At 39.3% G+C, this 13,755-nt stretch overlaps 1 pseudogene; it reads left to right on the top strand.

The window, feature by feature from the left end:
* The first annotated feature begins 7,386 nt into the window (after positions 1 to 7,386).
* LOC101051980 (short-chain dehydrogenase/reductase family 42E member 1-like) lies at positions 7,387 to 7,948 on the top strand (annotated as a pseudogene).
* Positions 7,949 to 13,755: the final 5,807 nt, after the last annotated feature.

Below are 13,755 nucleotides of genomic sequence, written 5' to 3'. Positions count from 1 at the left end.
AGAAATATTGACCTCCAGTTTCTTTTTTTGTTGTGACCTTGTCTGATTTTGGTATCAAGCTAACTCTTGCCTTGTAGAATGAGTTTGAATGTATTTCTTTCCGTTCAATTTTTGAAGAATAGTTTTAACTGGTGTGAGATGGTATCTCAATGCGGTTTTGATTTGCATTTCTCTGATGACCAGTGATGATGAGCATTTTTTCATATGTTTGTTGGCCTCCTGTATGTCTTCTTTTGTAAAGTATCTGTTCATATCCTTCGCCCATTTTTGAATGGGCTTGTTTGTTTTTTTCTTGTAGATCTGCTTTAGTTCTTTGTAAATTCTGGATATCAGCCCCTTGTCAGATGGGTAGGCTGCAAAAATTTTTTCCCATTCTGTTCACGTCCTTTGTAGGGACATGGATGAACCTGGAAACCATCATTCTCAGCAAACTGACACAAGAGCAGAAAATCAAACACCGTATATTCTCACTCATAGGCGGGTGTTGAACAATGAGAACACATGGACACAGGGAGGGGAGCACTACACACTGGGGTCCGTTGTGGGGAAATGGGGGAGGGGTGGGGGGGTGGGGAGGTGGGAAGAGATAGCATGGGGAGAAATGACAGATACAGGTGAGGAGACGGAAGGCAGCAAACCACACTGCCATGTGTGTACCTATGCAACAATCTTGCATGTTCATCACATGTACCCCAAAACCTAAAATGCAATAAAAAAATAATAAAATAAAATAAAATAAAAAATTTTAAAAAATTAAAAAAAAAAGAATAGTTTTAGTAGAATTGATATTAGTACTTCTTTAAATGTTTCATAGAATTCAGTAGTGAAGCTATCAGCTCCTGGGCTTTTCTCTGATGGGAGACTTTATTGATTTAATATCATTACTTGCTATTGATCTCTTCAGGTTTTCTGTTCTTCATGATAGATTATATGTGTCCATAAATGCATCCATTTTTTTCTAGTTTATCCAATTTGTTGGTATATAATTTTTCATCATAGCCTCTCATGATCCTTTGTATTTCTGTGGTATCTGTTGTAGAATTGACTTTTTGTCTCTGATTTTATTTATTCTAGTTTTCTCTCCTTTTTTTCGTAGTCTGGCTAAATAGATGTAACAGACATTTGCAGAACATTACACTCAACAGCTGCAGAATATAGATTCTTCTCAACTGCACAGGGGACATTCTCTGGGACAGATCATATAGTAGGCCACAAAACAAGTCTTAGAAAATTTAAGAATATTAATCATATCAAATGTCTTTTCTGAGCACAATGGTATAAAACTAGGAATCAATACAAGAGAACATTCAAAAACTTTACAAAAATGTGGAAACTAAATAACATGTTTAGTGCTTTCTTTTAAACATCAATGAGTGTTTACTTTTGTTCAAAACCCTTTCTGCAACTTTGGAGGTGATTATATAATTTATATCCATAGAGAATGTTAATGTTTTCATAATATCAAACCAACTTTGCAGTATGGGGATAAATACCACTTCATCCTAATGAATTTTAAAAATATATATTTTAGTTACTAATAGTTTATTTAGGACTTTGTATATATACTTCTAAGTAAGATTGGTCTGCAGTTGTGTGTAGGTATGCAAAACCTTTGTCATAGCATTCCATTATTAAATGTAAGTAAACAGTGAAAAATCCTTGCATATTTAAGGAAATTCTTTACTATAAAAGGCCAAGATTAACAAATAACAAAATGGAACTTGGAGGAAATGGAGCTAAGCCAAAGGAAAAACATATTTAAATAACAAACTTCAATATTTTCAGAGAGACAAGAAAATATAATACATCAGAGCATAATAAAGATAAGTTGGAAATTAAAAATGAATTAACTAAAGTGGAAAAGACAATATCAGAGTTGGAGAATCATGAGGTGTTACCCAGAATGTAAAACAAGGAGCTAAATAAATGAAAATACAGAAAAAATAGAAGAATTTACAAATTAGTCTAAATTAGAGTAACAGGATATCTATAAAAATGATAATAAACAGATACTCTTTAAAAGGAGAAACAAAACAAAAATAATGTTTTTGGAAATAAGAAATTATCTGAAAATAGAATGATATGAAGTTCCAGATTAAAAGGCCCCATCAATTAATTACTCAGCAAAATGGAGACAGAAATACCTTAACATTCTGGAGAAAATATGCTGTATTACCTGAAGTTCTCTACTGAGTCAAACAATTATTCAAATAAGAGAATAAAATAGATATTTTCAGGTCCTCAGAAGATTTTTGCCATGTCCCTGTATCTGAGATCTCCTGGAAGATGTGGTCCTCCATAAAGAGAACATATAGTACTTTGGGCTTCAGAGAAAAGGAATCCAGCTTAGGAGAGTGGTGGAAAGCATCTCCAGATCTCCAGGCTGACAATAAATGAAAATCCAATGCTGGAAATGGCACATCTGCCACATTTAAGCAAAAGAGCATGTTCCATGTAGACGGTCTTTAGGAAGGAGACAGATTCTTAACATACTGAATGCACTGAAAATGCATTGATGTGAGAATGCATTAACTCTTCGTTGTACATTTCTAGTGGAGAATTTAAAAACATATTAATGAAAGATATGAAGAAATTTAAATGAATAAAAATAATTGCTTATGTATGTATTTTGCAAGGGACTGATAATGAATAATAGAATTTAAGTTGGAAAATGCAAGCGTGAAGGAGATCACTGAAAATTTGATAGGATCAATGTAAGGTTCTTTTGTGACTAAATGAGTGTTGGAATTTGAGTGCTTTGGGAAGTAAGCCGGATGATAGGAGGTAATTGCCAAGGGGACTAGGATGCTTTCAATTGAGAATATGGAGGCATAGCAATTATTAAAAATGACAAGTTTAGGTTATGATCACAGGAATAAATAGCTGAAGTAAGGATGGGATACAAGAGCTTTGGAGGAGAGGAAGTCAAAGAACTGAGAGACTGAGATGTTAAATGGATCACCTATATCAACACTAAAATTACCAAGAATCAAAACAGGAAGAGTCTGGCAAGAGTAAGAGTGAGCCCAGAGGTAAACTCTTCAGGGAATAAAGCCGAGTGACCCAGGGCTTTGCAGATGACTGCAACAAGGAGGGACACTAGGTGAGATAGCCCAAATATTTGAAGCTGGGGGTTCTTAGGGAGGAGGGAGGTACAATAGCTGGAAACCAATGGTACCTGGGGTTGGGGAGAGAAAACAAGCATCATTTAAGTGAGCTGATAGAGAAACAATGTCCTGAGGGGAGAGTCAAGCAGCAGGTGGTGGAGGATGGAGGACTGAAAGAAAGTCTAGGGCATGGATAAAGCTGGAAACCATCATTCTCAGCAAACAAGAACAGAAAACCGAACACCGCATGTTCTCACTCGTAAGTGGGTGTTGAACAATAAGAACGCTATGGACACAGGGAGGAGAACATTACACACTAGGGCCTGTTGTGGGGTGGGGGTGGGGGCTAGGGGAGGGATAGCAGGGGGTGGGTGGATAGGGGAGGGATAGCATTAGGAGAAACACCGAATGTAGATGACGGGGTGATGGATGCAGCAAACCACTACGGCACGTATATACCTATGTAACCAACCTGCACGTTCTGCACATGTACTCCAGAACTTAAAGTATAATAAAAATAAATAAATACATACATAAATACATATATAAAAGTCTGGAGAAGAGTGTGAAAATATTAGAGCTCATCGACTTAACCATCTACACCTGAGGTTTGAAAAAATGAATGACAATTCAGTGAATTCTCTCTGGAAGCCATCCTTCAGTCCTCAGGATGGCTAAGAGCTCCTCTCCTGTCTTCTGCTGTGCGTATCTTTGTCTAGAATTACCGTATATATGAAGTGACCTTTAGAGGTTCCTCTCCCTCAGCTCAACCGTTAACCCTTGAAGGACAAGAATCATCTCGTATTCATCTATAAAACGACAGTTCCGTGGTGGGCGCGGTGGCTCAAGCCTGTAATCCCAGCACTTTGGGAGGCCGAGGCGGGTGGATCACGAGGTCCAGAGATCGAGACCATCCTGGTCAACATGGTGAAACCCCGTCTCTACTAAAAATACAAAAAATTAGCTGGGCGTGGTGGCGTGTGCCTGTAATCCCAGCTACTCAGGAGGCTGAGGCAGGAGAATTGCTTGAACCCAGGAGGCGGAGGTTGCAGTGAGCCGAGATCGTGCCATTGCACTCCAGCCTGGGTAACGAGAGCGAAACTCCGTCTCAAAAAAAAAAAAAAAAAAAAAAAAAAAAAAAAAAAAAGACGACAGTTCCCAGTGAGAAAAGAAAAATAGTTCAGAGAAGCGTGAGCCATGTGTGTTATGCAAAATTTGTTGGGCCCAGAGAGACGTAAGTACAAGACTAAAGTCATGCCCTCTCTCCACCCATGCGTGGAGGTGTCTTCCTGCCCCCAAACATGACTAATTCCTGCCAGTTAGGCCTTCCCACTTTGTGGATGGAGGTCAGGCTTGCTTCCATGGCATTGACAAGATCTAGGGAACTCAAAGTTTATGACAGCAGGGGAAGGGCAGCACAAAGGTAAATGCTGATAGTTCCCACCCCCTAGATCCCGGGATAACATGGGTGAAAAGCCGCACTGGCACCCATGGGTGGCATCCTGCTGAGGTCACTGGGACTTGGGAATATAAGGATGGAAGAAAGAAAAGAGGGTGCTTTTTTCTTTCCTTCCTGTACCCAGGTATTGGGTGGGAAGATAAAGAAACGAGGGATGCCTTGTTCCCGTCTTTCTAGATGGGTAGCCAATCCTGTATTTCTCTAGAATGCTTCCCGAATCACTGGGATTCCTTTGAGAAAGAAAAATGTCCTCTTTCTCCTTTTGCCTCCTTCGTCCTCTCTTCATAGATGGGTAATCATGTCCCCATACCACAGGACACACCCCTTGGGTGCACCCCCCAAACTGAGGAACTACCCCAAACCTTAAGCTGCTTTGCTTAAATTGAGCTCAAGGTAAGGGAACCCAGAAGCCTGACATGCTGGCCAAAGGGTAAAAATTCTTACCAGTCAAACTTCTGGCCTCCATCTCCCTGTGCAAGCTGGTTGAATGAATGACAAAATCACTATTGATGTCTTCTGTAAAATTTTCAATAATGGAAAAAAAGATTTATGAGACTAGTCTTAAGCTGTAGCCAATCTGGTGTGCTTTGTGTGTCTTTCTGCATGGTTCTGTCATGAAGAGGGGTACCTTAGGATAGAATGTGGATCTAGGACCCCATAAGCCCGCTGTTCAAGCCAGCCCAGCAAATGGTCGGTAACAAACTTCAGGTCTCCCTCTTGTTTTACGTTCTTGGGAGTTTGACCTTATAACCATGTGGTAATACTTTGCGTGGGTCTCTGCCATTTTATAATGGCACCCCTGGTTCAATCCTGGCTTAGGGAATGATTACTTTCTGGTTAATATCTGTGCAAATTTTACCATTTGCTGATTTTCTTCCCCTCTAGGGACAACTTCTAGCTTCCTTTCTTAAATCTTCCTTTCTCAGAGGCGCCTTTAAAGATTCTAGATTTTGTAAAGACTACTTACCACTTCTTTGAAAATACCTCGTACACTTGCAGTTAAGTCACAACCTTAGTTGAGACTTGTTGGTTTCACCCTGGAGTTACTTTCACTAAAGCTCAAAAGCCAGAAATAATGGCCACATGGCATGGCTGAAGTTGGGTATCAAGGGATTTAAAAGGACTTTCTTAAAGAGCGCTCAGCTTAATTAAAAGTGGATAACCAAGCTATAGGTATATTTAAAAGGCCTATAAATCTTTTTCTCTTCTTGGATCTTGTTTTTCTGGAAAAAGGCTTTTTCTCAGTCAACTGAATTACTTTTCTCCGTTTTGTTTTGCCACCCTCGGTGCACACATAAGAGGCCCTAAGACAACTTCCGAGAGCGTGGGACTCCTTAGGAAAAACAGAAAATGTGCCACAGACCCCATTTTGGGAAGAAACCTGTTTTCCTTATGGAACCCCAGGAATTAAAAGCAGATAGATCCCTCTCAAAATCTGTGTTTGTTTTCCAGCTACGCCTGTTTCTTGGGCCCTGAAAACTGCATGCTTTCCTACCCCTGCTTCTTGAGGGACTCCACCCTGAGGCCAATGGTCCAATTAGGAGATTGGCAAATTAAAAAAAAAATTTTTTTTTTTTTTTGAGACAGAGTCTTGCTCTGTCACCCAGGCTAGAGTGCAGTGGCACAATCTCTGCTCACTGCAACCTCTGCCTCCCAGGTTCAAGTGATTCTCCTGCCTCAGCCTCTTGAGTAGCTGGGATTGCAGGTGCACATCACAACAACCAGCTAATTTTTGTATTTTTAGTAGAGATGAGGTTTCACCATTTTGGCCAGGCTGGTCTCAAACTCCTGACCTCAAGTGATCTGCCCGCCTCAGCCTCCCAAAGTGCTGGGATTACAGGTGAGAGCCATTGTGCCCAGCTCCAAATGAAAAATCTTCTTCTGTCTGTCTGTATTATCATATATGTGCTGTGTGTGATGGTTATATAAAACAGGGCTCTGATTCATTGGCCTAAAGAAAAATAAGCTCTTAGATCAAATATTTCTGAAGGAGAAATAAAAGCTGTAATGCCTTTTAGTTCCTGTGACTTTAATCTTTGAGAAATAAAAACCATTTTAAAGATAATTGGTAAAGTGCAAATGTCTTCAAATGTAAATATTTGGTCTAAATTATGTCGGATACTAGGTTTGCTAAATGTTTCAAGATTACAAACTACTTTTTTGGCTTCTGAGAACCATTTGATTTCCATGCCTTACAATTTGGTAAGGCCGAGGACATATGGAATTAACCATGCCTTTAACTACGCTGGAAAGAGTCAGACGTTATCTGTGACTAAAACATAATTTAAAAAGCTTACCAGATGCCAGTCTGAGGGCTCCAGTGCCTGAGTAGGGGCAGCAGGAGGCTCACAAGGTATGGGCCACCCCCACTCTTCCTGCTGTTGTCCAGTTAGCTTTTGACTGCCATATATGGATCCCAAAAGATCTTCATTACAGGAAGACGTGGCTATTTTGGTTTCCACCTGGGCCATGCTCTGAACTAAAAGGGAGTCCATGTAATTCTATTTGACATCAGTAGCCCTGCTGAAACCATTCCAGAAGGAATCCAGTTTATACATGGAGACATCTGCCACCTCTCTGACATAGAGAAAGCCTTCCAGGATACAGGCATCACTTGTGTGTTCCATATTGCCTCTTACGGTATCTCAGGAAAGGAGCAACTAAATCGAAACCTGATCAAAGAAGTCAGCATTGGGGGCAGACAACACCCTCCAGGCTTGCCAGAGGAGGGGGTGCCTAGAGAAGAAGGTGCTGGAGGAGAATGGCACACTCCTGGACAGAGGCAATAGTGTCTTAGGAACCTGAGGCTGGCTGGCATCTATGGGCCTTCCCAAAATAGTCAACTACATTGAGAAAGATCCATTCCAGTTTATCTATGGAAATCCCAGAAGCCTGGTTGAGTTTGTCCATGTGGATCGCTTGGTACAGGCTCCCATTCCAGCCTCAGAGGCCCTGATTACTGACAAGGGCTATACTGCCTCTGGGCAGCCATCTCAGATGGCTGACCAGTGAATGACTTTGAGTTCTTCTGGCCTCTGGTTGAGAGTCTAGATTACATGCTCCCATTCACCCACCAGCTTTGACCCTGTTTTGCTTTGCTTTCCTAACAGACATGGCTCACTTCATTTTGGGTCCACTCTACAACTTTCAGCCGCTTCTCACCCACATTGAAGTTTACAAAACTGGTGTTGTTACCCATTATTTTAGCTTACAGAAAGCCAAGAAAGAGCTAGGATATAAGTCTCAGCCATTTGACCTCCAGGAAGTAGTAGAGTGGTTCAAAGGCCATGGTTATGGCAGGAGTTCTGGAAGTCATGACTCAGAGTGTCTTGTTTGGGATGGGCTGTTGATCTTCCTTCTGATTAGAGCAGTTCTCATGTGACTGTCTTCTGTGATTCTGTCACTGTGAAGGAGAGGCCAGAAAGAAACCCATCACACTTGGCTGAGATGGTTCTCAAGAAACGTGCGTTTTAAAATGTGTACAGTGATATCTGACACCAAACATTGTCTCTTCAAATTGCTACTTAAGAATAGGTTCTTGGATTGAATCTTTATTTCCTTTTTTTAAAACTTAATTTATTTTTTATTGTAATTTACGTTCTAGGGTACATGTGCAGATCATGCAGGATTGTTGCATAGTACCTACATGGCAAGGTGGTTTGCTGCCTTAATCCCCCCATCACCTATATCTGGTACTTCTCCCCTCATTATCCCTCCCCACCCTCATCACCTCTGCTGTCCCTCCCCTAATCCCCCCCTACTGACCGCAGTGTGTGATGCTCCCCTCCCTGTGTCCACGTGTTCTCATTGTTCAACACCCGCCTATGAGTGATAACATATGGTGTTTGGTTTTCTGTTCTTGTGTCAGTTTGCTGAGAATGATGGTTTCCAGATTCATCCATGTCCCTATGAAGGACACGAACTCATCATTTTTTATGGCTGCATAGTATTCCATGATGTATATGTGCCACATTTTCTTTAATAGCAAATCTTTATTTCTTAATTGCTTGCACTAATCCAGATGGGAATGAAAAAAAGGAAGCAAAGAATACTTTCAAATTTGGTTTCCTATGTCCTTCTGCTTTAGGTAAGTGCAATGGAAGTCAGTTTGGAGCCATAGAAGTAGGCTTAGTTGTGCTGGAAATGTCTGTTTTGGATTTCTTAGAAGGCAAAGTGTGTTTATTTCGATTGTATGTAATCTCATCTACCTAAAATGGAGTAAACCGCTGACTGATGTGGGAATGGCAAAACATTTTTGGGCTTGAAAGTGTGTGAAAAACACCAAATTGACCCAGATCCCTTACAGACCAACCTTCCAAGGAGATAGTGACAGTTGCAGGGGAAGCATTAGCTATTTACAGTATAAGTTTTAGGCATCAACTTTTGCCCTTTGCAGTATCAGGGCATTATGCCTATGTGAACACATGGTAATGTATGATGTTTTGGTCTTTATCCTACCTCAGAAGATTCTTTTGAGAATTAAATTAGATAAAAGATACAAAGTGCTTCTCAATACACATAGCCTTTATTCAGAATTGTCATGCTACATTGCTTATGAGGGCTTCCCTCCTCAGTGTTCTCCTTAGAGGGTTGTTGCTACAGAACTTTCTGGAATGTCTTTGGATGTGCCCTCAGAGGCTGTGACAAGTGTATTTGGATATACCCAGTGTTCGTAAAGTTTTGGCCTCTGAGAAGGTCAAAAGGAAACAGCCGACATTCTGATGATTAAGAGAGGTAAGCAAGATGATGCCAATTTTAATTTAAAAATGAAGCATCATAGCTCGAAACACATAGATGACTATTTCTGGGAAGAAGTTTGGCTCTGTGGAAGCAGCTTACAGTGAGGAATGTGTTGAACAATGGCAGCGCTGGCCACCCATGAACTGTTACAGATCTTCCAGTTAGACAGCATCTAACCGGAATAGATGTTCCATTGCTCCAGCTACAGAAAGGATAGCGTGGGAACATTATAAGGGGGACACATTGCTGTGAAAAGTTCTGCTGGAGTTATTCTGAGAGTATCTGTAGAATATAAACAGATAAGCAGTCCCTGTTGAATGCTTCCTGGAGGTTTTGGGAAAGGCTCTGAACTTGATGTCAGAAGACCTACACCATGAATATTATGTGTGGCCTTAGCTAAGAAACAGAAGCCCTTTAGAACTTAGCTTCCTCACTTGGGAGCTTGGACTGACTGGATTTCCTCTTTTTTGTAAACCCGTCCACCACACGGGGTTCACTGGGAGCATGTAACAAGATGTGGTGAAAGTACTTTTAATATAAATTGCAACATTCAAAAAATAAAATAAGTTACCAGGTTTTACACTAAAGTTAAAAATTGCTAAGAGTTGTCATTATAATTGAGACTACTGAAAATTGATTTACAAGCAAGGTGTGTAAGGAAAGTAAAATGTGTTTTTAGTAGAAGATTATAAGAAGGCATAGGAATGTAAATTTTTGCCTAGGTTTAAAGGATTGTTTTGAATTAGATAAAATAAAGCTGAAGGTTTAAACAAATTGTGGAAGGTTTCTAAAAATTAATCTTGCAAAAGAAATTTTGTGTGTGAACGTATTGACTAACTTCAAAAATGTATTATATGGTTTTCCTGTAAATTGAGCATTGAAATAAAAGCATAACAAGGTTTTCTGAAAGCACTAATCTGATCTTTAACAAACATTTATAAAGGGTTATAAAAGGTTTATAAGAATCTCACCTCATGGTCAACCTGGTTAAGACTGAATAGAATTATCTATAAGTTTTCATTTAAAAATTGGGTTTTACATTAATAGACTAATGCAGGGGTAAAATTTGACTTTCTGTCTCTTGAACAAGATTTTCATGTAATTGTAAGGATATGAACGGTTTTGCCTTTTAAAAAAATTTGAGTCATCATTTCGGCTAAATAATTACCTTATGGTAATCTGGAATTCTATTCCATAATAGTTCAAGTGTTTTGAACCTTTAACCTGCTTGGTAGTCTTTCCAAAATCAAACTTCAGCTTCAAAAATGGTATCTTCTGACCCCTAACTTTGGGATGCTGTGGAGGGCCCCTGCAACATCCAAAAGAAAGGTAAGCAGTGTTATTTGACATATTGAGTCACGTGGTATTGCCAAAATAAAAATAATGCTTAACCTTGTTTAGGTTATATTTTAGTGAATAACATTAATGTATGTTCCGAATTTGTATGGGATTTCTGAAATTCTAATGTCTATCAGTCATAATTAAGGTTATGATGTTAAGATATTGTAAGCTACAGAGATAACCAAATTTCTTTGTCAATCGTGTTCTTGACTGTAACTATTCTGACATTTTGTCATTCATATTTAATTGTCTTATTTTGATCCTTTTCAAAAGATTGTTTATAATCAGCTCTAGAACTTTGACAGGTGCTTTAAAATTCAGGTTTCTGAGACCTTTGAAGATTATAATATTGGAATAGAGGGAAATGTATGGGACTCATGAAGAGCTGAAATGTTCATGAATATCAAGCAGAGCAAGAGTTAATGGATTGGACTGAACTAATAGAAAACTGAAGTAATCTTTTTAACTTTTTGCTTAAATCATTGCTGAACCTTGTTTTTCAGGGGCAAGGAAACTTATTTTGAGCTATTTACAGTCTTTAATAATTGAGTAAGCTATACTCCTCTGAACAAAATTTGGAACATATTTGTTTCTCTCTGCCTGCCTTCTCCAGAATTTGGAAACTATTTATGAGTATTCTTAGCTTATGGCAATATAGTTATTTGCATCAGTTGCAATAAAAGTCAATTTTCTTTTGCAGTAGGCTGCAATTGGAGAAAACTGTTGTTTTACCAAGGAATTGACTGGAAGGATGTGCTTCCACTTAAGGAATCTGGCTTGACTTGAAAAGCCAATAAAAGCCCCGTAGGAAAACTGGCCTCATTCCTTGTCTATACACTCCCTGTACAGGCTTCCTAACCTGTGGTGACTAAAGAATGTCACTTACTAGCAGGCCCAGGAGCCCTATGTTATTCGGACTTCAAGAAGAGAGGAATTTATGAAACTCATAGGTACTTGAGGGCAAACCCATGGCTGGGTTTGGTTTTGAAAGGTCTTGTCTGAGATACCTTGTGGAACAGAATTCCATCAAAGTCAATTAAAAAATCTATGTGAGAAATAATTATTCTTGCTGCACTTTATGCAAATAATCAGGCCAAGTATAAGACTAAAGTCTATTTTGCAAACAACTCAGTCCTATCATGATTTGTTTTTGATAAAAATGAGGACTGGAGAGAGAAAAATTATGTTTCAGAACACACCATGCACTTGTCATAAAATTCTAATCTCATCAATTATTTTTAAGATTTTGCCTACATTTTAGACTAACCCTTCTTATTTCTGTGAACCAACTAGTGATCTTTGTCTGCAGCTCAGAAGAAAAAAAAGGAACAAGTAATGTAATAATCTGGATCAGTATTTTAATTCTGAGCAATTGTCCTGCAAATCCTGCCAGTTGATGGCAGTAAATGGGATACTCATAACCCAGAAGTTTCTCTCTTTTTGGGAAACTAAGACCAAGGGAGCTAAACAAAGTGAAGCCCCATGCACCCAAATCTTAGCAGGCATAGCTCTAGCCACCAGTTATCTGGGCATGTTGGCAGCCTTGGGATTTTTGAGCTGTCCTTACTCTTTTGTTTCATTTGTATATATGTCTACTAATGACCCAAATTGTTTATTCTCACTTAGAGGCCATTAAGCTTCAAATGATGATGCAAATGGAACCATGTATGGATACACCATTCTTGCCGAGACCCTTAAACAAAACTCAGGAAGAGTCCTAACCCCACTTTCCCAAAACAGCATGCCCTGTCAGCAGGAAGCAGTTAACAACAGTCATCATCTAATGACCATTGATGATGAGCATTTTTTCATATGTTTGTTGGCCTCATTGATGCCTTCTTTTGTAAAGTGTCTGTTCGTATCCTTAACCCACTTTTGAGTGGGTTTGATTGTTTTTTTCTTGTAAATCTGTTTTAGTTCTTTGTAGATTCTGGATATTAGCCCTTTGTCAGATGGGTAGATTGCAAACATTTTTTCCCATTCCATTGGTTGCCGGTTTGCTCTAATGATTTTTTCCTTTGCTGTGAAGAAGCTCTGGAGTTTAATTACATCCCATTTGTCTACTTTGGCTTTTGGTACCAATGTTTTTGGTGTTTTAGCCATGAAGTCCTTGTCTATGCCTATGTCCTGAATGGTTTTGCTTAGGTTTTCTTCTAGGATTTTTATGGCATTAGGTCTTATGTTTAGATCTTCAATCTATCTGGAGTTAATTTTAGTGTAAGGTGTCAGGAAGGGGTCCAGTTTCTGCTTTCTGCACATGGCTAGCCAGTTTTCCCAACACCATCTGTTAAACAGGGAATCCTTTCCCCATTGCTTGTTTTTCTCAGGTTTATCAAAGATCAAATGATTGTAGATGTGTGGTGTTGCTTCTGAGGCCTCTGTTCTGTTCCATTGGTCTATGTCTCTGTTTTGGTACCAGTACCATGCTGTTTTGATTACTGTGGCCTTGTAGTATAGTTTGAAGTCAGGCAGTGTGATGCCTCCAGCTTTGTCCTTTTTGCTTACAATTGTTTTGGCTATGCAGGCTCTCTTTTGGTTCCATATGAAGTTTGAAGTGTTTTTTTCCAGTTCTGTGAAGAAGATCATTGGTAGCTTGATGGGGATAGCATTGAATCTATAAGTTACTTTGGGCAGTATGGCCATTTTCACGATGTTGATTCTTCCCAATCACAAGCATGGAATGTTTTTCCATCTGTAACCAAGCAGAGGTTTGTAGTTCTCCTTGAAGAGGTCCTTTACATCCTTTGTTAGTTGTATTCCTAGGTATTTTATTCTCTTTGTAGCAATTGTGAATGAGAGTTCACTTTTGATTTGGCTCTCTGTCTGTTATTAGTGTATAGAAATGCTTGTGATTTCTGCACATTGATTTTGTATCCTGAGACTTGGCTGAAGTTGCTTATCAGTTTGAGAAGATTTTGAGCTGAAATGATGGGGTCTTCTAAATACATAATCATGTCATCTGCAAATAGAGACTATTTGGTTTCCTCTCTTCCTCTTTGAATACCCTATATTTCTTTCTCTTGCTTTATTTCCCTGGCTAGAACTTCCAATACTATATTGAATAGGAGTGGTGAGAGAGGGCATCCTTGTCTTGTGCCAGATTTCAAA

This window comes from Saimiri boliviensis, chromosome 1 (genome assembly GCF_048565385.1).
Source record: "Saimiri boliviensis isolate mSaiBol1 chromosome 1, mSaiBol1.pri, whole genome shotgun sequence".
Lineage (NCBI taxonomy): Eukaryota > Metazoa > Chordata > Mammalia > Primates > Cebidae > Saimiri > Saimiri boliviensis.
Note: the sequence above shows the minus strand (reverse complement) of the source record. Positions and strands in the feature narration are given on the sequence as shown.